The sequence below is a fragment of the Odocoileus virginianus genome, chromosome 7, assembly GCF_023699985.2.
Source record: "Odocoileus virginianus isolate 20LAN1187 ecotype Illinois chromosome 7, Ovbor_1.2, whole genome shotgun sequence".
Lineage (NCBI taxonomy): Eukaryota > Metazoa > Chordata > Mammalia > Artiodactyla > Cervidae > Odocoileus > Odocoileus virginianus.
In genome coordinates this window covers 26,939,679-26,966,842 of record NC_069680.1, presented here as the reverse complement: position 1 = coordinate 26,966,842, position 27,164 = coordinate 26,939,679, and the positions used below count along the sequence as shown (strand labels likewise).

Below are 27,164 nucleotides of genomic sequence, written 5' to 3'. Positions count from 1 at the left end.
GGGAAGCAGGCAGATCCGCTCATGGGCTAGGCACAGGGCCCAGGCAAGAGGCAGGCATGAGGACGGTGCGGTCCTGTCTGCCTCCCCCGGCTGCTCTGGGGAGGACGAGGACCACTGCTCGGCACATCCTGATACTGCCCAGCTCTGAGCAGAAGCTCATCTGTGATCACTGCCTAAGTAGATCGGATCCAGCCCCGTTTCCTAAAGTCGGGTAGGGATGTCAGAACTGGGCATGCAGCAGATCCCAGAATGAGGTGCCGAAGCTTCGTTTGTCCTTGGGGGAGCACGGGTCCTGGGGTCCAAGGCGGGGCCCAGCTGGGGTGGGTGTCTCTGTCACAGCCCCCACGAGACTTCGGTGTCTGGGAGCTCCCTGGGGTCCTTAGAGACTTCTCACACACTTACAGATGGGGACACTGAGGCGCACATTTACACGTGGCTCTAAGCAGTGAGTCACCTGTGAAAGATCGTAGTCAGGGCTCTGATTCACGTTTGAGGGCCTCTGACCAGTGCTCACCCTGAAATATTGGGCTACAATGCTGTATTTCCACAAACTCAGGGGAGGTTTCACTGCAGGATTTTTCAACAAGTTATTCAAAGCACTGAGACTTTTCAGGGAGGCATGTGATCCCCGTGGGTGAACCCTGTGCACATGTGGGCCAGCTTCCCTCAAGGAGAGGGGCAGTTTCCACTTGCTCTTTAGTCTTTTTCTCCTGCATATGTGGAATCTGAGAGCTTGTTTAATGACAGATACATCTCTTAAAGAACTTTGCCTGGAAGGAAGTGCAGAAGAACAAGACCAAAAATGAAAAATGGATAGCAGGAAGCATCAACAACGAGAATGAAGAGAGGAGGGAAAACACACACACACGTGCACACCCCAGATAGGAAGCCTTCCCTGCTTGGAAGTGGTGTGGCCTGTCGCCACACAGGTGGCCCTCAGCTGGACATCTGCAGAGACCGCCGTGTGGACGTTCACATTGACCGTTACCTGGTTCAGATTACGGGTGTTTTTTGTTTTCTTTTTCCCATTTTCCAGATTTTCTCTACTGTGGTTATCTTTTATAATGAAACAGTGTTTTTTTATCTGTTTTTTTTTTTAAAAGAAGAAAAATCCAAGATGAGTACATTCTTGCACCCATAAAGTGAGTGACTTTCCAGGTGACAGAGTACGTGGGAAAGGGGAGCAAGGTGATGGTTTAGAGAGTCAAGACTCCACAGGAGTTTCCACTTTCAGAAGCACGTGGTTGACACGGTCAGCTTCACCTTTAGCACCACATTACTGATAATGGGCTGGTCATTGGGACCAAAGAAATAATTTGGATTAAAGGTTCCAACAATGGTAGGTAAATTTCAAGACTACTTGGTGTTAGTCTCTCTCTCTCTCTCTCCTTTTTTTCTTTTCTACAGAAAAAGTACAAATTAATTCAGGTAAAATCAGTTATTGTTGAAACAATTATGAACCTGGCCAGTGATGAAACACGGCTCGGCTCCTCTGAGTGGATTTGATTTCCTATAATCAATCTTCTGGGTTTCTAAAAACCTCCAAGTGAAAAATCAGTAAAAATCGACTGATTAGTGAAGAGTGGAGTTAAAAGAGGTGTTGAGAATGGCAGGAAGGCACTTTCTGGGTTTATTTTTCTGAGCACAAAAATTAGGCCCATTGAGCAGTGGATATTCATCAGCTGGGCCCTGGGCATTTGGGGGCAGTGGGCCTTGTCAGGAGGCCCCAAGTACAGACTTTGCTAAGGTCCCACTTGTTGCTGGTCAAAGTGAACTTGCTGCTGAGCTGTGCAAACCCAGACCAAGGTGGAGTGGGGGGCGGGGGCATGGGCAGTGAATGCAGAAAGAGCTCTGGCCTGGGGGTCACCCAGGTGACCCGGGGGCTGACTCAGCCCATGTGATCTGGTTTCCTCCACTGTGGCTCCACCGCAGGGCTGCCATGAGCTAATGAATAACAGATGGGCAGGGCCTGCCCTGGGCTGTGACCCCAACCCATGCATGTTATTATTGCCGCTGTTAGATTGTTTTTGGCATTAGGCTCTTCAGAGGCAGGCTGGAGACTGTGGAAACAGTCATACAGGGAGAGGTGGGGAAAGCCGTGTGTCTTGATGCTGGACAAGAGGCTGGAATCACATTTGCAGGTGATTCATTCACTCATTAAGTCTCAGTGCTTTAAACAACTTGCTGGAAAAATCCTGCAATGAAGCCTGAGGAGGTGGTTGGGTTCTGGAGGGACCTCAGCGAGTGGACAGAGAACTGACTTCACATGCAGAGGGAGGTAGGTTCAGCCCAAACCTGAGGTCCAGACCCCTCCCGCCCTGGATGAAACAGGAAGCTGGGCAGTGTGGCCTTTGGTGGTTCTGGGCGATGGACGGTGAAGCCGACAGTGTGATGTGGTCGCTGCCCTAAACCCTCAGGGCACCATTCCAGGACACGCAGTCCGCAGGAGCTAAGCTGCTCTGAGCACTTACTGAGTACAGGCTCCCTTCCAGGAGTGCTGCTCGGGCCACCTCATGTAACCCCAGGCTGTCTTTTGATGTAGATTTATTCTTTACACGTGAGAAAAGTGATGCAGGAAATGGTGTCTCTTGTCCAAATTTACACACTGCATTGTGAGCCAAGGTTCCCACCCGGAAATGGAATCAAGAGTCCCAGGCTGCCGTCGTGCTCAGTTGCACAGGAAACTGTGCTCCGTAACAGATGGCCGTGCTCGTGGTCGCGCCACCAGCGCCAAAGGCCGGTCCTGCCCACGTCATAGGCAGGTGCGGACTGCGCTCTCAGAATCTATGGAGATGGTTTTCTTCGTTTTAATTTGCTAATGTAAGTTATTATATTTGGTCCCTATTGTTCAGACTAATTACTACACGTTTAGTAGCTTAAAACAGCACATTTTTAATCTTACAATTCTGAAGGTCAAAGCCTTAAAATTCAGATATCAGCCCAGCTCCATTCCTTCTGGGGGCTCCACAGGAGAAGCTGTTTTCTTTCCTTTTCCATCTTCTACTGGCCGCACGCATTCCTTGGCTCGTGGCCCCTTCCTCCACCTTCAAAGCCAACAGTTTAGCATCTTCAAACCTCACCCCCTCTCCCCACTCTTTCTCTCTCCCTCTCATCTTTGTTTCTGTTCTCATATCTCCTGCTTTGACCCTCCTGTCTTTTCTCATAAGTATCCTTGTGATTGTACCAACCTTCCCCCCGCCTCCCGCCCACCCAGCACAAGATTCCAGCTCCACGTTTTAACTCAGTTACACCTGCAGCCTTCCTTTTGACACACATAGTAACAGGGTCCAGGGGTGAAGACAGGGACATATGTGGTGGGGGGGGGGGCGGCGTTATTCCGCCCACAGCAGTTACATCAGCAGATTTTCTCAGGCTGAATTACTCTTGCATTCCTGAGATAAACACTGTCTGGTCAAGATGCTCTTATGATCTCTAAGGTCCTTCTTATAAGGGGCACCAACGCCTTCAATGGGGGGCCTATCCTTATGACTTCATCTAAATCTCATCACCTTCCAAAGCTCTTTGTGATGCCAAATACCACTCAGGGGAGTTAGGGCTTCAGTATTAATTTGTGGGGGGAGTGGGAGGAGACACAGTTCAGTGTCCACGGCACTCAGCGATGCTGTTGACGATGTAGAAAGTCACCTGGGTGAGCGAGGTGGGAGTGACTGCCATCTTAGATGAAGTGGTCAGAGGACATTGGAGCAGAGGCTGAATGAGGTGGAGAGGGAGCTGTGTGAATGTGGGGAGAAGAGTGCTCCTGGCAGAAGGACTTCCAGTGCAAAGGCCCTGGGGCAGGAGTACCCTTAGCAAGACAGAGGACAGGGCCGAGAGGGGACCATGGACCAGAGTGAGCAGGTGGTGCCGTACTCTGATGTACTTTAGATCCTGCTGGGCTGCAAGTGGAATAAACTCTAAGGGGACAAGAATAGCAGGAGTTTTAGGCTGGAAACTTCTGGGTAAAACTGACCAATACTCTCCCTTTTCTGAATGTTCTTGTCTGGGTTTTGATATTAACATGATGCTTGCTTCATAAAATGAGTTAGGAGAACTTTTCCTTTATTTACTGTTGGGAAGTATATGTTAATCACTCAGTCGTGTCTGACTCTTTGTGACCCCATGGACTGTAGCCCTCCAGGCTCCTTTGTCGATGGGATTTTCCAGGCAAGAATACTGGAGTGGGTTGCCACTTCTTCCTCCAGTTACTGTTGGGAGAACAGTTTATATAAATGAGAGATAGTCTACTCACTATTTGAAGATATGGTAAAACTCTTGTCAACATGCTGGATCAGAGGCCTTTTGTGTGAAAGAGTTTGGCCTCTGATTCAGTCTATTCGATAAATCTTTTCTGATTTCTATCTTTTCTTAATTTACTATTCGTTATGTATTTACAGAATCACTCATTTTTCCTTAAGTTTTCAAACTGTGGTATAAAGAATATTGTATTACATCACAGTGTTCTTCTGAGTTTTAAAATCTTAATTGTGACTGTAATTATATTCCCCTATTCATGCCTAACTGTCTGTATTGCTGTTGTTCAGTCATGCCTTGTCCAACTCTTTGCTGCCCCATGTACTGCAGCTTGCCAGCATTCCCTGTCCTCCACTGTCTCCTGGAGTTTGCTTAAACTCATGTCCATTGAGTCGGTGATGCCATCCAACCACCTCATCCTCTGTCGTCCTTTTCTCCTGTTTGTACTGTACCTTCTCTTTACCTCCTTTTATCTCTTCTTCATCCAAACTTGCCGTATATTTGTCTATTTAAATTAACCTCTTAAAAGACAGGAATTGTGTTTTGCGCACTCTGTTCTTTTATTCTGTGTGTTGCTCGGTGGCTTTATACTTTCCTTCTGCTTTCTTTGTGATTATGCTGATGTTTTATTCTCACTTGTTCAGCCAGTTTATCCATTTTTAATCTTTCTTTTTTCTAGCGTATATACTTAAAATTCTGACTTTCCCTCTATGTAAAGCATTAGCAAAGCACACGATTTTGATGTGCAATACTGAACTGTGTTGTTAAATTTCTAAAATGTGGGTTTGTGTGTTCTTTTGGGGGGAAAACTTTCAGTTTACATGATCAATTTCTGAGGGAAGTGTGTTAAACTATAAGGCAGGCTTATCAATATCTTCTGATCTTTCTAAGTGCTTCACAGATTTGGAAACTATGTTGTGTATAAAAGCTCAGGCTTAAATTTTTCATCAATATAAAATATCCCTGTTGCCTCCTTTAATGATTTTCAATTTCGTCTGGAATTAATTTATTGCATCTGCTTTCTTTTTGTGCTCACTTAGCCAGGACATCATTTTTTCATACCTTTGCATTCAACCTTTTCTTGTTTAAATGTGTATCCAGCAAATAGTCTATTGCTCTAGTTATTTGAAAAGACAGTTGGCTACTACATGCTGGAAACCAGAAGCTTAACATGTAAGTTCTTGTGGGCTAAAGTGAGGTGAGCCCCTCTCCCTGAAGCAGAACCCAGATGGCAGCTGGGCCTTCTGCTTCTTGAAAGTCTGGTTGTGGGGGACCCTCAGCTCTTGGCTCAGCCCCGCTCGCCTGTCCCCTGTGCTCCTCTGCCAAGACCTCCTTCTGCACCTGCTCTGCAGGGCAAATCATGTCTTTTGTTAAAAAAAAAAAAATTCCAGTGAAATTCAAATAACATGAAATTAATCATTTTAAAACAATTCAGTGGCATTTAATAACATTCACAGCATTGTGCAACAACCACCTCTTTCTAGTTCCAAAATATTTTCATCACCCCAAATAAAACCCATACCGTTAACCAGTCACTCTCTCTCTCCCCTCCTGGTGTAGTGGCTGGTGGCCTAGTCATTAAGTCATGTCTGACTCTCGCAATCCCGTGGACTGTAGCCCTCCAGGCTCCTCTGTCCATGGAATTTCCCAGGCAAGAAGACTGGAATGGGTTGCCATTTCCTTCTCCAGGGGGTCTTCCTGACCCAGGGATCAAGCTTGGGTCTTCTGCACGGCAGGCAGATTCCGCAAGAAGCCCAATGAACACGAGTAGCACCGGTTAAAAGGCAAAAAAATAAATGTCTCTGAGAATGATTTGGCTTCTTACAGACTTTGACCACAGAAAGAGAACGTGCCCAACATGGATACAACCATTTCAGATCACATGTAAGTTAGAATTCCTTGTTGTAAATAATCCTGTTTACAGATGTCTCCTCAGCCATCTGTTTATTTATTTACATTGTAGGAAAATACATGTAACATAAAAATTAACATTTTTAAGTGTCATTCAGTGACATTAAATACATTCACAATGTTGTGTAAAAACCACCACCATTCATTTCAGAACTTTTTCATCATCCCAAACAGAAACTCTGTCCCCATTAAACTCTTAACTCTCCATCCCCCTGCCCCCACCCAGGTAGCCTCCGTTCCACGTCTGCTCTGTGCATTGGCCTATCCCAGGCACCTCATGCAAGTGGGATCACACAATACTTGTCCTCTGTGCATCTGCTCATTTTCTCAATTTTATGTTTCATCATCAAAGCATTCCATAGGAGCTAACCTCACATGAGGTCATTAGAAAATACCTTATATTTGTATGACACTTTGCACCTTTTAAGAGTTTTCTACTGTATTAGCCTGTTTGAGTCACATAGCAACCATTTAAGGCAAGCACAGCAGACCTTCTTGCTTTAATGAGCCCGAAGTCCAGAGAAGCCAATTGTATTGTCTAAAGTCACACAGGGTAAGTGACCGAATCAGGATGAGAAGACTGCATCTTCAGATGTTATTATCTTATTTAGCATTTGGCAACTTCTCAGAAGTTGGGAATGATTTATTTCCTTTGGAATCTAAATATAAATTTCAAGTAAGTCCATTTCATCCAAGCAAAGGAGGAGTCATGCTGAATTTATGAGCATGTGGTCAGGGGCACTCATTGTGTGGGTCAGAACCCTCTGGTGGAGGGCCCGACGTGGGCTGGAGTGCCACGTGCATGTCTGTCCTCATGGCGATGGTGCCCCTCAGGCCCACCGTCTTTACCAGGGTTTTCTTCCGGGGGGAAGGCTTAGGACACATGGGAGGTGCTCTTCCAAAAGAGCTGGGCATTTCTCCAGGTGCCAGAAAAAGCAGCCAGTGCGCAAACAGGCTGGAAGACAATTTTGTTTTTCCAAACTCTGAACTAATCAAGATCTCACTGGGTACATGTTTGCAAACAAGAAGGAACAATAAATGTATTCATCATCTCGAGTTTTATTTGTAGTTCTATTGTGTAGGACGGTCATTTGTTAAGACTTGATTATAGCTGTCACTCTGAAAACCCTGCTCAGAAATGAAAGCTGGCTGACGTGTGAAATGCAAAGGTCCGTTTTTCCTCATCAGGCACTAAAGATTCTCGTGAAGGCGGGGGAGGCCGGGTTAAACAAAGAAAAGCTGACAACAGCAGGGTACTCAAGGCCGCCGTGAACGCGTCTGCTGGTCCATCCTCTGACTTTGGGGGGTTTCGCTTTCGGGGGGCAGCCCCTTGTACAGGCACTTTCTTTCTTGTTTTTCTTTTTGGCTGCACTGGTCTTCATAGGCTTTCTCTCGCTGTGGTCGGTAGGGACTACCCTTCGTTGCGGTGCGCGGGCTTCTCATTGTGGTGACTTCTGTCGTTGCAGAGCACAGGCTCTAGGCATGCAGACTTCAGTAGTTCTGATGCATGGGGCCTTCGTTGCCTCGTGGCATGTGGTGTCTTCCCAGACCAGGGATTGAACCCATGTCCCCTGCATTGGCAGGCGGGTTCTTCACCACTGGACCGCCAGGGAAATCCTACATACTCTGTCAATGCAACAACTAAGATTTGCTTTGGTGCGGGGATCTAATCTATGGTCTTAAGTCAGAGTGCAGGGAGAACTGTGGGGACACGGGTTCTGTCCGTGAGGTTCCCAGCGTGCTCCTGTGCAGAGTGAGGGCACTCAGCCAGCCAACAACTGCCCCTTTCAGGAGGGATCTCACCACTAAACCTATGTAGCCTGGTGTCCCTCGCCCCTCACCTGGGCCCTGCCACCTCCCATTTACTCCAGGTAGAACTCAGTGACCAGCTTGTTGGGAATTTGGGGATTGAGATCCCTGATGGAAACCAGTTATATACAGTTTTCCAAATGTCCACCACCCACCCCCAAACCCCTGCACTTTTTTCCTGTTGATAATTGAACGTGGGGTGCAGTGATGGGAAGAATATGGGCGACACCAGACTCTTGTGGAGCACATCCCATTGGCCAGGAACTATTATAAACTCATTACCTTCAGTAAAGTGTTCGGTTCTCACAGTTCCAAATGAGGCGACTTCTAGCGTCATCATTCCCAGTTTACAGATAGATATAAGACTCAGCCGCACACCCAACCTCAGCCCTAGAACCTGAGCTTCTAATCGCTGGGCTGCACTGTCTTTCGAGTGCAGTGAGGCTGAGGCCAATTCTGTTGTTGAGGCTCCTTACCTCCGGGTCATGTTTAGGGGAAAAACATATTCCATTAAGGTTATTAATGGGACAAAACTGCAGAGACACGTTGAAAGTGTGAAGTAGGACAACTTTTGGCACTTTTGTACCACCTGATTGCTTAATATTCATATATATTAAATCTCTAAGTGGTGTCACAGTGTGTTCCTGTAAATCACATGATTCAAAAGATCAGCATAATGTGGATCATACTTCTTCACCAGACAATATCACTGATAGTAGCTAACATCAGTCCTGAATATCCATTGGACAGACTGATGCTGAAGCTGAAACTCCAATACTCAGCCACCTGATGCGAAGAAGTGACTCATTTGAAAAGACCCTGATGCTGGGAAAGATTGAAGGCCGGAGGAGAAGGGGATGACAGAGGATGAGATGGTTGGATGGCATCACCAACTTGACGGACATGAGTTTGAGTAAACTCCAAGAGTTGGTGATGGACAGGGAGGCCTGGCATGCTGCAGTCCATAGAGTTGGACAGGACGGAACAACTGAACTGAGCTGAACACCAGTACAGTGCATTCGTTTCTGATGTGCTCTCATAACCCTCTTACATGATCATTCAGAAGGCACTGGCATGCATGCATGCTCAGTCACTTCAGTCGTGTCCCACTCCTTGTGACCCCATGGACTGCCACTGCCAGGCTCCTCTGTCCTTGGGATTCTCCAGGCCAGAATACTGGAGTGGGTTGCCATTTGCTTCTCCAGGGGATCTTCCCAACCCAGGGATCAAACCAGCATCTCCTGCTTGGTGGTCGGATTCTTTTACCACTGAGCCATCAGGGAAGTCCTGTGAACCCATATGAAGACCATAACAATGGCTAACACTTTTGTATTGACCATTCTGTACCAGACTCAATATTCTGTTTGGACTTGAAGAAATTTTAAAAAGTATTAAATAAGTCCTACGGTGAATATTTTTCACCAAAATAGATTGGCTGTTCCTCTCCATCAGTTTGAATTAGTGAGATTTACAGCATATGTATCAGGGAAAGAAAACTTCTTTAATTTAGTTCCTGGCTGCCAGACAGATTGTCAGATTTGTGCTAGTGACTAGAAAAATGAATTTCTCACAGTTCTGCAATTAAAACCCTACCCGCTTTCCATTCCCGATGATGTGATGGGATAGGCACCATCTCCCAGTAGCTTAATATTATTAGATTAGCAAGAAGATGTCTGACATGACTCAGTGTTGTTCTTGAGAAATAATTAGCTACCTAAGTGGGTAGACCTCCACGGAATACAAGTATATCTCTTTTTATAACATTTAAATTTGGAGGCTTAATTATCCAGTGAAAAATAGTCACTTTAGCACTTTAGTCCATTTGGCTATATATTGACATTATTAAAATGCTTTCCTGGTCTTTATGCAAATTGCTTTTTTAAAAAACCAATTTATCTCCTAGCAACCCAAAGTGAAATAAGCACTGAAAAATGACATCTCGAGAAGACTTGGGGCTCTTAATCCAAGCAGATTCCTTAGGGTTTATTTGTGGATGGTTTGAATGAACAAATGGTAGACTTGTGCCTGTAGGTGTATTTGCAGCTGAGTCACGCTCTCAATTTTTAAGCAGCTAATTAAATAATCAGGTTCACACAAATAAACAGTAAAATGTAGTACATTTGGTCACCAGTTCCAGTCTGTAACTACACACTCAGCAGCATGGGGAAACCAGCCAGGAGGTTACTCGTCTGCACTTCAAGGACTTGCTAAAGCTCTAGTCCTTCTCTTTTCTCTTTTTAGGGGAGCACCTGGCCATGGGGTGCTGGCAGCCACCTCACCTCACAGAGCCTTGGCGCCCTCCCATGTGAAATGTGCGTGAAATCTCTGTTCTAGCCTCTAGGTTGAGAAGAGAGAGTGATAATGGGGGTGAAAGTGCTTTATTGCTAGACATCCCAGAGGCGAAAGCCATGGCTCCTCCTATGGATGACTAGCATGTAGGATGGAAGCTGCAGACCCAGCAGTGACCTGGCAGGTACCACTCTTTGTAACCCCATGGACTGCAGCACGCCAGCCTTCCCTGTCCTTCACTATCTCCCAGAGTTTGCCCAAACTCATGTCCATTGGGTCTGTGATGCCATCCCACCATTTCATCCTCTGTTGCCCACTTCTCCTCCTGCCTTCAATCTTTCCCAGCATCAGGGTCTTTTTCCAATGAGTCAGCTCTTTCCATCAGGTGACCAAAGTATTGGAGTTTCAGCTTCAGCATCAGTCCTTCCAGTGAATATTCAGGGCTGATTTCCTTTAGGGTTGACTGGTTTGATCTCCTTGCTGTCCAAGGAACTCTCAAGACTCTTCCTCCAGCACCAGAATTGTGAGGATGTAGGGGAAAGTAAAACAAGGAAGCAAGAATAGCCATCAAGACACATGTGAGTGATAACTTATGCCCTTGGGCAACTGGGCTCTTGGCAGGGACCCTGGAGAAGCCAGAATCTCTCAGTGCAGGCTAGGGAGGCCGAGCGCTTATCCACCCACTCTCTTCCTTGCTGACTGAGGGCTGCTCCTGGGAACCTGAGCTTTCCTGTACTTTAGGGTTGTGCCTGCTGGAGAAAGCCCTGGTAGAGAAGAAGAAAGCTGCAGGATTCGAGGTGGGAAGCTGCTCCCAGGCTGCTGCTGCTGAAGAGTCTGAGTGGGCCAGGGCTTTCAAGTGGGCACAACTCCTGCTGTGGGCCCAGATGCCTGAGGGACTCTGTCTTGTCTGTCTGCCTGCCTCTGATGGTTGTGCTCCTTCTGACAGCAAGGGGGCTTTCTTCAGGGAACTTTATCTCAATCCCCTCTGGGCTGATAATCCATCAGAGAGAACTCTTCCCTTCCAGCTCCAGCGAAGTCCCAGGGAAGGACTCTGATGGATCTCGTAGAATCGTGTGACCATCCCTTGGCACTCCACGTGATGGGGGTTTATAATTGATCCAGGATGGGTCATTTACCATCAGAGGGGTGGAGTCTGTTCCCAGAAGTGGAATTGTGAGGCCAGAAGCAGCTTTGGGGCACTTTTCCCATTGCATGTTGGCCATTACCAAGCAGCCCATCTGGCAGGCTTCAGGCACTCTGAACTCTGATTTTGGGTGCTTCCCAGCTGGTGCAGTGGTAAGGAATCTGCCTGCAATGCAGGAGACGCAGGCTTGATCCCTGGGTTGGGAAGATCCCCTGGAGGAGGAAATGACAGCCCACTCCAGTATTCTTGCTTAGAGAATCCCATGTACGGGGAGCTTGGCGGGCTCCGGCCCATGGGGTCACAGAGTCAGACACGACCGAGCGACTGAGCATGCACAAGGAGAGTTTGGGGCCTGGATCCCTCCCCTTTCAGAAGGTTTCTGGACACGAAATTAGCCCTTTTCTCCCTCTGCTCCACTTTTACTTCTAACTGACCAAGGACTGCAAGTTAGGAAGGTGCTTAAAACTCATAAACCCCATCTACCTGGGTATGTTTTATGGTATCTGGAGAAAATCTCTCCTTCCATTTATCAAGAATGAACAAAATTCAGAGAAAAGGTTTTCACAAAGGATATTACCACAAAAGAGTGAATGGAGAATTTTTAAATATTTTTCACACCTTAGGGCAATTGACATTTTAGTAAGATTCATGCTTTTGCTCTCCCTTACTGGAAATAATACCCACTTGCCTGACCTTAGTGAATGTTAAGGGGATCCTTTCACAGCTTAAGGACAAGTGCAGTATGCAGAAAACTACTGGTAAAACCGAGGGACATTGACTAGTGTGAAACTGAAACCGATTCTCCAAAATATCATTTTCCATGTCTGACCAAAAGAAATGTCTTCTCAGAGTTGGATGTTCATTCAGTCTCTCCTCCAACTGATATTTAGTAAATATCCAGTAGGTTCTTAATAAATTGTGTTGGCAGAGACCAACAGCATTCCTGCTTTCAAGGAGCTAACTTTGAGTGGGGAGACAGAAGATAAGCATGGATGAATGAAAAAGTAAGAATGAATGTACTAGAAATGCAATAAAATAGACAGTGTCAAGGAAGTCTGACTAAGGATGAGACCTGGACCTTGAGTCAAGAGTTAAATAGTCTGAGTCTTTGGTATGATGAGTTGGGGGAGAAGCATTTCAGGCAGGGCTTGAGCAAGTGCCATGGCCGGAAGAAGGAGCTAGTTTGGGTTGTTCAGAAATGAGAAAGGAAGCATGAGTGTCTGGAGTGCAGCGTGTGGGGGGAGGGAGGCGAGAGGGCGCTCAGAAAGGGATTCCATCTGCAGGCCGGGGCCGTGGTCAAGAGTGGGGATTTTGATCTCAGTGCAACAGGAAGCCTTTGGACGGCTGTGAGCTGGGGAACAGTGCATGGGGTCTTGGGTTTTGAAAGGTCATTCTTGCTCTCGTGAGGCCAGCCTGCAGGAGTGCAGGCAGAATGAGCTTCAGGTGGTAGCAGAGGAGAAGCTAGAGCTGGAACTGGCAGGTCTTTTGGATGAGTGAGATGGACAGGGTGAGGGATGGGAAAGTTGGAGGATGGGGCGCCGTGCCTTCCCTTGGCTCTGTTCTTTAAGGAAAGCAGAGACCACTGGATACCGGGTCAGCCCACATCCAGATCTGGTTGCCCATACGAACTGTCTTCTCTGTCACTGGCAGTACCTGGGTCCTGTCTGTGTTATCTTGGGAGAAAAGGAAATCCAAGTCAGAGAATGACAGAAAACTTAGTTTTGTTCAAGGAAGACAATCTAATGCCAGTTGAAATGTTGTTTCTGTGCCAGCAAACAAGTTCTACTCAATCACGATCCCTGTGTGACCCAAGGATTTATTTTCATCATTATGCCAGAGTTAGGTTTTGATGTGAATTTCTATTAAACAGCTTCAAAGCCTGTGGGTTTGGATGCATGTGCTATCGGCAGCTCTCAGAATAGCATCCTCTCCTCACCTGAAGCTGCAAGTGATTTGGGGAAACCCCATCACCACCCCCTTCCCCCCAGCCTCTGCCATACCAAGTCCATGGATTTTTCTGGGAAGTCTTTCCTTTCCCTGCAGGACCCTATGGTGGATGGGCAGAACTTTCTGTTTGCACTTCAAGACAATGATGGACACAATTATTTTTTTAAATTAAGTAACTAATTAATTTTATTTTGGTTGTGCGGGTCTTGGTTGCTGTGCCGGCTTTCTCTTGTTGTGGCGAGTGAGGACTACTCTTCATTGCAGTGCTTGGGCTTCTCACTGTGGTGTCTTCTCTTCTTGCAGAGCACAGGCTCTTGGGCAGGCGGGCTTCAGTACTTGTGGCTCCTGGGCTCAGTAGTTTCGGCTCCTAGACTCTAGGGCACTGGCTCAGTAGTTGGGGCGCACAGGCTTTGTCTCTCCGTGGCATGTGCAATCTTTCTGGACCAGGGATCGAACCAATGTCCCCTGAATTGGCAGGCAAATTCTTTACCACTGAGCCACCATAGATGCCCCACAATTATTTTTCAAATGGAGAAAAGAGTATTTGGTGATTAATGACTCTAACTCTGATAAATAAGCCATTTCCAAGGCACTCTCACATATAATATGTCACTTGTTCATCTTAGCAGCACTGTGAGGTCACAGAGCCTTGTCCTTTTAATCCTCTTTCTCCTCTCTTAGCTCAAATTCCCCCAGATCAAAAAAGCCCCTACTCCTTCCCGTTATTTGTGCAGTCTACAAATTGTGCTGCCAAAGAGCTGAGTGGGAAAGGAAGTGATTGTGCAGGGCACAGAGTCAAAGGAAATAACATGAGAAAATCCTTCTGTTATAATTTCAAGTAAAAAGAGCAGGATGCAAAATTGCCTATACAATCTGGTAAGACTATATTCAACACGCCCATGTGCCTGGGGGAAAAAAAAAGACTTGCAGGAAATATTCCATAATGTTAACCACAGTTGTTTGGGGACGACAGGATTATTTTTACTCTGAATTCTTAATATTTTCCCATGACTTTAAGTAATGAATATTTGTAGTAGATACGTATTGTTTTGTTAGATCAGAAAGAGCATTTGAGACCTTTCAGAAAACGTCTTCCCTTGCTTCAATCCTGTGCTCCCGCTGAGGGCTGCCCGTTACTACATCCCACCTCTCTGTTCGGAGGGATGGACACGTATTTGACTCAAATTGAGTAGTAATGCCCCCCCATTCCCTAACCCCAGTTCGGAGACCTGTATAGGAATCAAGCCAGGCCACACAAAATCCTTCCTCTGGTCCTAGTTAGTAGAAGAGGAGGGCGGGAAAGAGGGTCAGATGATGCTGTGTAAGAAAGATGCTGTTTTTTGCTTTCAAGATGGAAGGGGTCACAGAACAAGGAGTGCAGGCAGCTTCCAAAAGCCCGAAAAGGCAGAAGAATGGGCTCACCCTCAAGCCTCTAGAAGGAAGCCCTGTCAATACCTTGACTTCAGCCTTGTGAGAATCGTTGTAGACTCCTGACTTCCAAATAAATTTGTATCAGTTCAGTTCAGTTCATAAATTTATGTGGGTTTTTTAAAATTCTATTTTTAATTGGAGGGTAATTACTTTATAATATTAATGAATGTAATGATTTCTGCCACACATCAAGATGAATCGGTTGTATGTATGTATATGTCCCCTCCGTCTGGAGTCTCCCTCCCACCTCCCACCCCACCCCACATCTCTAGGTTGTCACAGAGCACTGGATTTGGGTTCCCTGTGTCATACACCAAATTCCCGCTGGCTCCCTATTTTATTAACACATATGGTAAAGTATGTGCTTCAGTGTTACTGTCTCAACTGTTCCTCCCTCGTCCTCCCCTACTGTGTCCAAAAGTCTGTCCTTTATGTCTGTGTCTGCGTTGCTGCCCTGCAAATAGAATCATCAGTACCATCTTTCTAGATTCCATATATATGTGTTAATATATGATATTTATTATCATATATTAATATGATTTTTTTTCTCTTTCTGACTCATTTCACTCTGTATGATAATCCAACAATCCCACTACTCTGTATATACCCTGAGGAAACCATAATTGAAAAGGACACATGTACCCCAGTGCTCATTGCAGCACTATTTACAATAGCTGGGACATGGAAGCAACCTAGATGTCCACCAACAGATGAATGGATAAAGAAGCTGTGGTACATATACAATGGAGTATTACTCAGCTATGAAAAGGAACATATTTGAGTCAGTTCTAATGAGGTGGATGAATCTAGAGCCTATTATACAGAGTGCATGGGTTTTTAAAAAGCATTTTACTTATGAAATAAATAAGCCAAATTTATTTATTTGAGTCGAGTCTTAGTTGTGTCATGTGAAACCTTCTTTGTGGCACACCTGCTTCTCTCTAGTTGCGGTGTGGGCTTAACTGCCCTGTGACCTGTGGGATCCTAGTTCCCTGACTAGGGATCGAACTGCATTCCATGCATTGCAAGGCAAGGGATATTCTTAACCACAGGACCACCAGGGAAGTCCCTAAATTTGTGTGGTGTTAAGCCAGTAAGTTTGTGGTCGCCTGTTGCAGCAGCATCAGGAAACTCATCCACAGAAGGGAGAGCATGGCTGTGGACGTGGGAATCTGGTTTTGGTCAGGAACCAAGGCACAGCCAGCTGGCTGCAGACCCCACTTGGGGGAACCCCTGCTTCCCCACTGCAGACATGACAGTCAGGGGCAGCTGTCAGTGATGGGGCTCCAAGCTTTAGTTCCAGGGGGACATGCTGGGTCCTAGGATTAATGAGAGGGTCAGTCACTCTGCAACACCACAAGCAGGCCATCTTCCCCACCATGTCCTACAGAAATTGGGCACTTGGGTTGGAGGGGCCCTGCTGTATGGGAGCGGTCAGCAGACAGGCCAGCTGAAGGGCCCAGGGGCAGGTGCTGAGTACTCTGTCTGGGCACCTCGAGTCCCAGGGGTCGGCAGACAGGCCACTATTGGGTGCTCCCCCAACCTCCACTTCCACCTCACAGACACTGAGTTAAAAACCAGGCAAGGAGAGGAGAAAGGAAAGGGTTGTCAGAGTTCCAGGAACGTCACTGAATGAACAGGGGGTAAATGTCTCTGTCGTTACATCAGAAAAGGTCTATTTCTGGGACAAGAGCTCAAGTGGAAGCCCTCACGCCACACTGTCGGTGATGATGGTTTAAAATGCCATCAATCTAACAAGCTATTAAGAAGAACATGTCCCATCTTGCTCACTTGAGAGCTGCACCTTCATAAGAACAATTTAAATATTTGCTAAAATTTTAGATGTATGTTAAACATTAACACATTAAAATAAATATCATATGTTAAAATTTGTTTGAGTGTACTTTTTACATGACAGGAAGTTGGCAAAACATCAGAGATGACCAAATGTTATTCTTGTGTATATGTACACATACAGCTGATGGGTCACTCATGGATGCTAAGTAATAGAGCAGAGATGCATAATTCATAAATTATACACTGATGGCATAAAGTTTACATTTCTTGTTTTTATTTTAGCAAAATTATTAATTCTATTGTCATAGTAAATATTTTCACCTAACTTACATATTATATGGAATAATGCCACATTAGACCTCTCTTGAGTAATCATAGTTCTTAGTTTTTTATTATTTTCAAATTGGAGAAACTTTGTGATCTATTTAATAGTAACTCCTGGAGTCGTCAATAAACTTCAAGCAATAGTTTGAGTCCAAAATGAACTGTGAATTGTACATATCACGTTCACATATGATGATGGAATCAAATATGATAAAAAGGTGGTTCAGTGGTAAAAGAATCTGCCTGCCAATGCAGGAGATGCAGGAGACACTGGCTCGATCCCTGGGTCCAGAAGATCCCCTGGAGGAGGAAATGACAACCCACTCCAGTATTCTTGTCTGGAGAATTCCAAGGGCAGAGAAGCCTGGAGGGCTATGGTCCATGGGGTTGCAAAGACTCGAACACTACTGAACGACTAAGCACAGTTAGCGATTTTAGTCATCTCTTAAAGCAATGTCTAGATTTAGTCAATATTTCTTAATTCCTTTTTTCAACTTTTTCAGTGTGGGATAGTCTAAAGAAAACTGAAATGTCACTAAATGACTCAACCTTTTCAGATCTCTACTCAACTGAGACTATTTCTTATTCCATAATGACCAGAAAATATTCTCTACAGAAAATAACTTGGGAATTATTTTTATGTAGATATTCATAGTTATCCCATTATTTTTTGGTACTAATTTTGTTATAATTAATGGAATGCCACATATTTCACAAGTATTTTTTTAATTAATAATTAAAAAATTAAGTAGCTACACACACTATTCTTTTTTTTTTACACACACTATTATTTTTGAAACTTTTGATAATATTATTGAGAGCAAGCAATAATATATACCAAGCAACAGTGGATAATGCAAATTCAAGATTATTTCATTTCCCACCCATTTGCTGCTTTTGGTAGAGCTTCTGTTGTTTTGCTTAACTCTTCTCATATTTTGTTTAAATTAAATCTAGTTGCTCGAACAGTGATTAGTTGGCATTCCTGTTGTATGTATGAGGGACCTTATAAAGTCAAATTTGATATATGTTTGATGAAACTGTTTCCATTTTGGGAAGATCCAGAAAATGCTTTTTATACTTGCTTAGTTATTCTGAAGGACACACACAACTTGAGATCATGTGTCCTAGTAACAAATCCCTACTATGAGTTACATGTGGAATGCTTTTGAATTTTTAAAAAATTCTGGCCCATACACCCTTTTCGTTACCAACTATGTTTGTGCCAATTTCATAGACTTACTCTCAACAATCTTTCAAATCAATGCCTAAGATTGAAAGTTCTTTTTCTAGATTCTTAAATTAAAAAAAAACTGTACTTCTAGGTATGAAAACAATGCAATATGTTCTTGTTTTCTTCTTCAACAACACACATAGCAAAAGTTTGTTGATCAATATGACTTTTGTCAGTGGTTACACTGACAGCTAGTTGCATTGAGTAATGTTTACTTATGTTTTTATGGTACATATGAATGATTCTCTCACTTTGTTTTCTGATACAATAATAATTTAATTTAAAATTATCCATCCTAGATAGTGATTGCTTGTTTTATTACTTTTGACTGTCTTCCATTTTTGGCCATTCTAACATAAAAATTGGAATTATTTCTTTTAAACCTAGAAAAATTGTATTGTGTTCTGTAAATATTGTGCTATTATTGCTGTAAAAAGTACCATAACTCTTGGACCCAAAAGAATATTTTTTTCAGAACATCGCAACAGACTTCTAAACTGGCGTTTACTTGTCATTGTTGACCATGATTGGTCATTTGCTATTTATTCAGCCCACTTTTAAATTTTTGGTGCTTGCATGTGTACTTTTTTTCATACTTGTATGAGTGACATTTTATATGGTTTTTAAAAGTCCAAATGCTTTTGGTCACAAATAACTTCTTTGGCCAAAGGTGATCTTGAAAATCGGTTGTAAAGTATGTAACACTTTCTGTAACAGCACACTTTGTCTTTCTCCTTGGACTATGAAAACCTGCTTTTAGAGGTTCTTTTTCTGTTTGAAAGAACGGTATAAAATTAAATACTGAATTTGCTGCCATACTCATCCAATGAAAAATTGGATTAGCTGATTTGAATTGGATTGTGTTTTGCTAGAAATATTCCTTTGTAGTCAAAGAGGGTTTGATGCCAATTTTAGGATCATCCTACGATAAATGAGTGATACTCCAGAGAGTTCATCTTGCTCATCCAATTTGCTGATGTCATGAATGGATTTTTCTGCATCCTGCAATGGACAGACCAGAGTTGCACCTGCTGCTTCTGAGTTGTGAATTCATTATGAACAATCCTCTTTTTCATTCTTACTGCTTTGATCAGTGATTGAGTCTTCACGTAGTAAAGAAATGAGGTTTCAGGGATTTCATCTAAGCTCTTGAAGTTGTGAATTTTATTTGAATAATTCTCTGGCTCATTTTCATTGTTTGATCAGTAATTAAAACTTTATTAAATGTAGAATTTATAATATCTAACTAGTAAATTTTGGATGGGTTATACCTGTCACAGGCTTTCCTGGTAGCTCAGCTGATAAAGAATCTGCCTGCTGTATAGGAGACCCTGGTTTGACTCCTGGGTTGGGAAGATCCCCTGCAGAAGGGATAGGCTGCCCACTCCAGTATCCTTGCTTGGAGAATCCCCATAAAGAATCTGCCTGCTGTATAGGAGACCCTGGTTTGACTCCTGGGTTGGGAAGATCCCCTGGAGAAGGGATAGGCTGCCCACTCTAGTATCCTTGCTTGGAGAATCCCCATGGACAGAGGAGCCTAACGGACTACAGTCCATGGGATCGCAGAGAATTGGACACGACTGAGTGACTAAGCAGGCACATGGACTTCTCATTTTATTATTATTATTTTTAGGTTAAAAAATTAAGATGAACCATTTATTCAAAGGTATTTTATTTATTTTTTCTTTTCAGTTTTTTTCTGAGCTCTACTTTCTTTTTTTGTTTTGTTCCTATCATGATCTTGCCTTATATTTATTCTCAATGTTTCAAAGATTAAAAATAAAATGTAGTTGTACTTAAAGTACAATTTACATATATTTATATCAAAACAGAAATGAAAGCAAATGTGACAAAAATCAACATTTTCCACATTACTAAATTACTTTCTTTTAAAATAGTAAAAATCTCTATTAAAATCCAAGGGGGAAATGGAAAATATCATTAATGACTATAAAAAGTGAAACTATTTCTAAAGTTGAACTTTTATTTAACTTTGCAAATTTAGCTAATCATATTAGATAGTTTACAAATGCAGGATTACTTTCAATTCTAGCATTCACTATCCAGTCGCAAGCACAGGAGTTGATACCATGCTTCATTCTTGTTATATCTAGATCCATATATATGCAAATTTAAGAGTACTATGAATTATTTCACTATTGCAAAATGTTTTTCAGTACATCTGGTTCACAAATTGGAAGAGAAACAGAAAAATGGACTCTCAGCCTCACAAAGAATGCTTCATTATGCCAGAACCTCTTGTGTTTGTCCTGTCCAGGAGAAAGAATTTGACAAGGTAATTAATTAGTTGTTTATCTTACCTAAGCGTTTCTGCTGATCAGATCCTCCCCTCTTCTGAAGCTGTGTCTATTTCTGACATCTACAGGTAGAACCCCAAACCTCATGGCATCTGAGCTCTGGTACTTTTTGTTTCACGGACATAGAGCAAGAAAATGTGTAGATGTGTTTCTTTAGGGCCTGAGCTGTGTTATTCACTTAAGTGGATGCTTAGAGTTGTTGCCGGCACTATTCCAGTATCACCTGTCAAAGCTCCAGTGACAAGCACTGCGCGTTCTTTACAACATGTGTGTGTGTGTGTGTGTGTGTGTGTGATGCACTCAGCCCTCAGAATCGTGGCTTTCCTGGTAGCTCAGAAGGCAAAGAATTTGCCTGCCATTTGGGAGACCTGGGCTCGATCCCTGGGTTGGGAAGATCCTCTGAAGAAGGGAATGGCAATCCACATCGGTATTCTTGCTTGGAGAAGTCCATGGATAGAGGAGCCTGGAATGTTACAGTCTGTGGAGTCACAAGGAGTTGGACACGACTGAGTGACTAACATTTTCACTTTCAGAATTTCAGAGGCCCCAGAACAGAGGCTCCTCTGGCCTGAAACTAAGGGTGGCGCTGACCCTTAAATACTTTTATGGATGGAGAGATGTGGGAAACAAGGTTTTTAGTCTCTCCATAATCAATCCATCCATCTTTTCTTCCATTCATTTACTCAAAACAAAAACCAAAACCGCAGAAACTACTCTTTGAAACCGCCTGTGTACCAGGTGCAGGGTGCTTGTGGTAAAGAATCTGCCTGCCACTGCAGGAGACAAAAGAGACGCAGGTTTGATCCCTGGGTGGGGAAGATCCCCTGGAGGAGGGCACAGTAACCCGCTCTGGTCTCCTTGCCTGGAGAATCCCAGGGACAGAGGAGCCTGGAGGGCTGTGGTCCATAGGCTGCAAAGAGTCAGACACGAGTGAAGCAACTTAGCACGTGCACACGTGCACCAGGTATTGTGCTAGGTGCTGAAGTCTCAGATTGGGGGCATTGAGAACCCTTTTGGGGGAAGAAAATAGAGAAGACTGAATGGAGGGGTAGCTTGGAGATGTTCTTGAGAGTGGGAGATCTCCAGGGAGAGAAGAGGGAGAAAAAAAATAACTGTTCAGAGTTACCAGTCTGTGCAGATGTACGGATTCATGAAAGTGCTTTGATGGCTAGGTTTCAGCATGGCTTGGTGGCAGGGCTCCAGGAAGCCAGGAACACACAGTACATTTGGAGAGGTATACAGCTGGAGGCTTGTTTTGAGTGGCCTTGTTGCCAGGTGAAGGGGTTTGTACTTTATCCTATCAACACCAGCAATACATGGTCATGGTGTTGGGGAGGAAAGGCTTTTCCTCTACCCTCTTATGTTACGAATCCCATTTGCCTGGATGCTGCAAATGAAAGTCACAAAATCCAGATTAGCAAAAGAAAAAACAGATTTAACTAGATACATACAGGAGAGTTCACAAAGAAATGTGACTCATGGAGGTGGTTAGATTTCGTGGCTTATACACCATCTTACTCAGTTTCCCAGTGGTGCTAGTGGTAAAGAACCCGCCTGCCAATGCAGGGAACGTGACATGGGTTTGATTGCTGGGTTGGGAAGATCCCCCGGAGGAGTATTCTTTCCTGGAGAGCCCCATGGACAGAGGAGCCTGGTGGGCTGTGGTCTATAGGATCACAAAGAGTCAGACACGACTGAGGCACCTTAGCTCTCAGCACACAGGGGATGGGGTGGGGCAGGGGGGCCCTTTGGGAGAACAAATGACTTCTTAGGAGTGGTGGGAAGGGCATTTTCAGAAAAGCAAATGACTCTTTGGAAAGATACATGGGCCCTTAGGAGAATAGATGGGAGACATGATAGTCTTGTGACAGTGTCTGTTTGGGTCAGAGAAAGGAAGATTAGAGCTGCTGTAGGAGAGGGGATTTATGACCACTGAGTTCTTTGGGGAGGCTCTGCTTTTAGGCAGATAAGGGATTTCAGGAACTCAGATGCCTCAGCTCAAAATAAATTGATTGTGGTTTATTGTGAACCCCTTCAACAGTATGGAGACTGCCTTGAAATGGCAGAGAACAGAGAAACCTAGAAGACCCCCTCAGAGACTGCGATGCATTCAGGAAAGAGATTTTGAGGCCTCAATCAGTGATTCTTAAAGTGCAACGTGCACATGACACATCTGGTAATCTTGTAACGTAGGTTCTGATTCAGAAGGTCTGGGGTGGGGCCTGAGGGTCTGTCTGCATTTCTATCGTGCTCCCAGTTGTTGCTGATGCCAGTGGTCCGCAGACTACTCTAAACAGAAGGGTTTTCATCAGAGCAGGAGGTGGGGATGGGAACAGGAAAGAATCTTGCCTTCAGCCACACAATAGACTCATCTGGCCAGTATCCCAAGCAGTCACAGCCAAACCTTTATGTGTGGGGCTAGGTATCAGTGTCTTATAAAGCTCCCCAGGTGGTTAAAACTGCAGGCAAGGTTGAATGGCCTTGTCTCTACGCCAGAATCAGCAGATTACCCTTCCATAAGCCGCACCATTCCCATCCCTGTACATTAGACTCTCTGGCTCTTAATGTCAGAGCTGACTTCTGGCAGCATGCTTGGAATGACTTTGGGGAACTGAAAGTCGAGTTGAAGACAAACCGCAACAGGATAGAAATTATGACTATTTTATCCCCATCGTTTTTGTTGTTTTTGATTTCACTGTCTCACAGAGTGAGAAAGCAGAAGCAAACATCTTCTGTTGCTGACCACGATTGGGTAAACATCCCTGAACCCTCAGCTGCTACTGCTGTCCACAGAAGACTGAACTAGACAAAAAGCAAGCATGGAAAAAACAAGTTGTTTTCCTTTGTGTTAAAGAATGTCAGTTGCTTTTCTGATTACAAAAATTATACAGGCTGATGGTAAAAACTTTCAGACATGATGGACAGGTAAAACCCAGAAAGGGGCAGTCCCCAGTATCAAGCTGTTTTATTTTAATTTCCGTTTAAATAAAATAACTCAACCCAAAAGGAAGGCGCTGAAGCTCCAACACAATTGGAACTGAAAACAGCATTCTTGTCAAGCTTCCAAGGCATCAGCCCATTAGCTGTTCACCCTCCAGACTTTCTCGAACGTGAAACAACCTCATCGTCTCACCTGGAGCGGTCACTGCTTCATGGTAGTGATTGACCCTCCAGCTCAGGAGGCGACTGGTTGTTAAGTAGCAGCCTCCTGCCACGTTACCTTTCTCCAAAACAAGGTGCTCACAAGCCCCTGTGTTCTCCTCCCTCAAGCAGTGCCTTGGCTCCAGGGCAGGGGCACAAATGGATTCATCCCCAGGCGGGCACCTCCAGCCAGCAGCTCTCACTAGAGGTTTAGGAGTATGTTGCAACAATTTCTAATTGGGGAGTGATTAAACTTCCTTTCTGTGGTTAAAAACTCACAAGTTTCTGCTATTGATGAAAGGTTAAATCATAAATCTGTTAATGGAATTAAAGAAATAAAATGTAGATTATTTTTAAAGCATTGACTGGCACAACTGTGGGACATCTGGGGGAAGCTATTAATATTAAAATTCTGCAAATTCCTGAGTATGCCAGAGGAAGACTGGAAGGAGTGGCAAGTAGACTGTAGAACAAGGCAGCAGACTCCATTAATCCAAGATGGAAACAGAACCTTGGGACTGAGGTCCATGCTGGGTTAGGACAAGCACACCTAGGAAGCCTGTTCATTTCATTAGAACTAAAGGGACATGGATCGTTTTGGAAGTATCTGTCTCAAAACAACTGGGACCTGAGGTGCAATGAATGAATGAAAGGGGGTGGGATGAGATAGCTGGTGATCTGGCTCATATGATAATTGAACTATAAGATGATAATTTATTGAGTGATGGGGAGTATTATCATGGAGGTCCATAGAAGAAGAGAAGTCGCTCAGTCGTGTCCGACTCTTTGTGACCCCAAGGACTGTAGCCCACCAGGCTCCTCCATCCATGGGATTTTCCAGGTATGAATACTGGAGTGGGTTGCCATTTCCTTCTCCAGGGGATCTTCCCGACTCAGGGATCGAACCCAGGTCTCCCACATTGTAGGCAGATGCTATACCGTCCAAGCTACCAGGGAAGCCCAATAGATGGAATATTTTAACCAAAAATGAAGCTTTCAAGTTTCTTATTTTATTTCCCCATGTAAGGTCAAGAGGCACATTTCATCAGTTGAAATCTATCAAATCTAGTCCCTTTTCATATTCAGTCGCCCTTCTCTGCACCCCATTGATTCTTTTGATGCAGTTAATCCCACTCACCTTCCTGGTTCGTCCTAAGATCACCAGCTTCTCTCATCAGAAGCTCTCCCCAGGAACAGCCCACCAGCAGTGAAGTGAATTTTCAAGTTGAGTTCTGTTTCCCACAGTGCCTATCACTCTTGTGAGGGGATTTCTTTCCCTTTTGATTAATGATGCCATTTTGCTTGGAGGAGCTGATCTACTGATTCAGGATCAGGAATTCAGGAGCTCACACTGTAATGAACAGTTTTCACCTTTCAGGTGCTCTTTATTTACTCTTCAGAGTCCTGTTGGTGTTCGAGAATACAAAATGCTCCCCATTCACCCATTTCATCTTTCTGAGCTATTGCTTCGCTTTGGAAGCGTTTGTGAAGCCATTCAAGCCACAGCGATGCTGATTTTATAAATAAATTGGGATCAAAATATGAAGGAGCATGTCCCTATAGGGAAAGGGGAAAAGGGCCATGTATTTTTAGATCCACTCTAATCAACCACAACTACCTGGTTAATTTGGGTAGAAATGGGGTCTCTTTCCAACTAAATGATCCAGGTAATTTAGGCTGTGAACTTTGGTGTGCTCTGATAGACACTGATTATAAATGACTCATCCATTACTAAATGACCCATTAATAGATGACTCATCCAGTGATAACTAAATACTTTGAAAAAAATTATTCCTACCAGAAGTCTTGATTTCTTACTATTTATGATGATCAAAAACTCATCATGAAAGCACTTGAAGTATACTGCTAAGTGAAAGATGCAAGTTGCAGAACAATGTGCATAATATGCTACCTTTTATGATAAAAGTAGGAGGAAAATAATATATGTTTGCACTGGATTGTAAATGCTTTAAAACCTGTGCAAAGAAAAAGAAACAAAAACAGGGACTTCCTGGTGGTCCAGCAGTTAAGACTCTCCGCTCCCAGTGTAGGGGGCCCGGGTTCGGTCCCTGGTCAGGGGAACTAGATCCTGCATGCCAACTCAGAGTGCTCATGCTGCAACTAAAGATCCCACATGCTACAACTAAGACCTGGTGCAGCCAAGTGAAGTAATTAATTAATTAAAAGAAACAAAAATAAACTGCACATCTAATAATGCTTATCCTCTATTGGGAGCAATGAGGAACTGGCATCTTTTAGGAATTTTTTTTCTTAACATTTGAAGTACATGAATGAATAGTTTGGCAAAAAACAAATAATTTTTTAATTTAAAGACCTTCATACGAAGTAATTGGTGATTAGTGACTAAACAAAGGAGTGTCATCTTTAGGTACTCTAGTACTTGTCCTTTGCCCAAAGGGAACAATGAAGGCAGAAACAAGAGTTAATGCATTTGCCTTTTCTCCCAAGTAGCTCAAGAAGAAAACCTGACCATCAAGCCCAACGTAGCAGGAAGAACTCCAATCACACAGAATGTTGCTAGCCAGCCTATGGACTGCATACCCCCAAATCTGGTGTCGTGACGTCCACTCAAAATGGCTTAAATGAAAACTTTTTTGTTGTATATATAATAATCTCAAATTTTAATATACAAAAACCCATTTAATTATATCCTTTAAATTATATGGTTATGGGAGGTGCATCTCAGTAAAGCTGTTTAAAAAAATCAGAAACACCTGCTTTTCTTCTCAATTGTAAGCTCTTTGAACACACTTGTGCGCAAATGCCTTTAGGAGAGTTGGCTCAGCAGGATACATGTTTGGTGACTGAATGATGATTCACATTCAGTTCAGTTCAGTTCAGTCGCTCAGTCATGTCTGACTCTTTGCGACCCCATAGACTACAGCACATCAGGCTTCCCTGTACATCACCGATCTCCTGGAGCTTGCTCAAACTCATGTCCATTGAGTTGGTGATGCCATCCAACCATCTCATCCTCTGTCGTCCCCTTCTCCTCCTGCCTTCAATCTTTCCTAGCATCAGTGTCTTTTTCCAATGAGTTAATTCTTCGCATCAGGTGCCAAAGTATTGTAGTTACAGCTTCAGCATCAGTCCTTCCAATGAATATTCAGGACTGATTTCCTTTAGGATTGACTGATTTGGTCTCCTTGCAGTCTAAGGAACTCTCAAGAGTCTTCTGCAACACCACAGTTCAAAAGCATCAATTCTTCAGTGCTCAGCTTTCTTTATGGTCCCACTCTCATATCCATACATGACTACTGGAAAAACAATAGCTTTGACTAGACGGACGTTTGTCTGTCTAGTCACATTAATGATTCACATTAGCCATGTGGATAGTTCAAACTCAACTACTAATTATCTCTGGCTTATATTGGAAACCACCTCTGTATGATTATCTGGATCTTCATTTCAGGAATCTAGTTTTTTTTCCTCTTACAATTTTTTTGGTTAAAAACAAAATGGAAACCATTTTATGTCTCTACTTATGAAGAAATCATAACAACATTAAAAAAAATCAAGTAACCTAACTTAAAAATGGGCAAAAGGC

General features: G+C 43.8%; 1 long non-coding RNA gene across 1 annotated transcript in view; it reads left to right on the top strand.

Annotated features, from left to right (window-relative positions):
• LOC110141512 (uncharacterized) overlaps positions 1 to 27,164 on the top strand; it is a 66,804-nt gene that overhangs the window by 12,749 nt on the left and 26,891 nt on the right. Inside the window, exon 2 of the long non-coding RNA XR_002315065.2 lies at positions 20,315 to 20,433. This is a non-coding gene — a long non-coding RNA (uncharacterized lncRNA). The remainder of the gene's footprint in view (positions 1 to 20,314; positions 20,434 to 27,164) is intronic.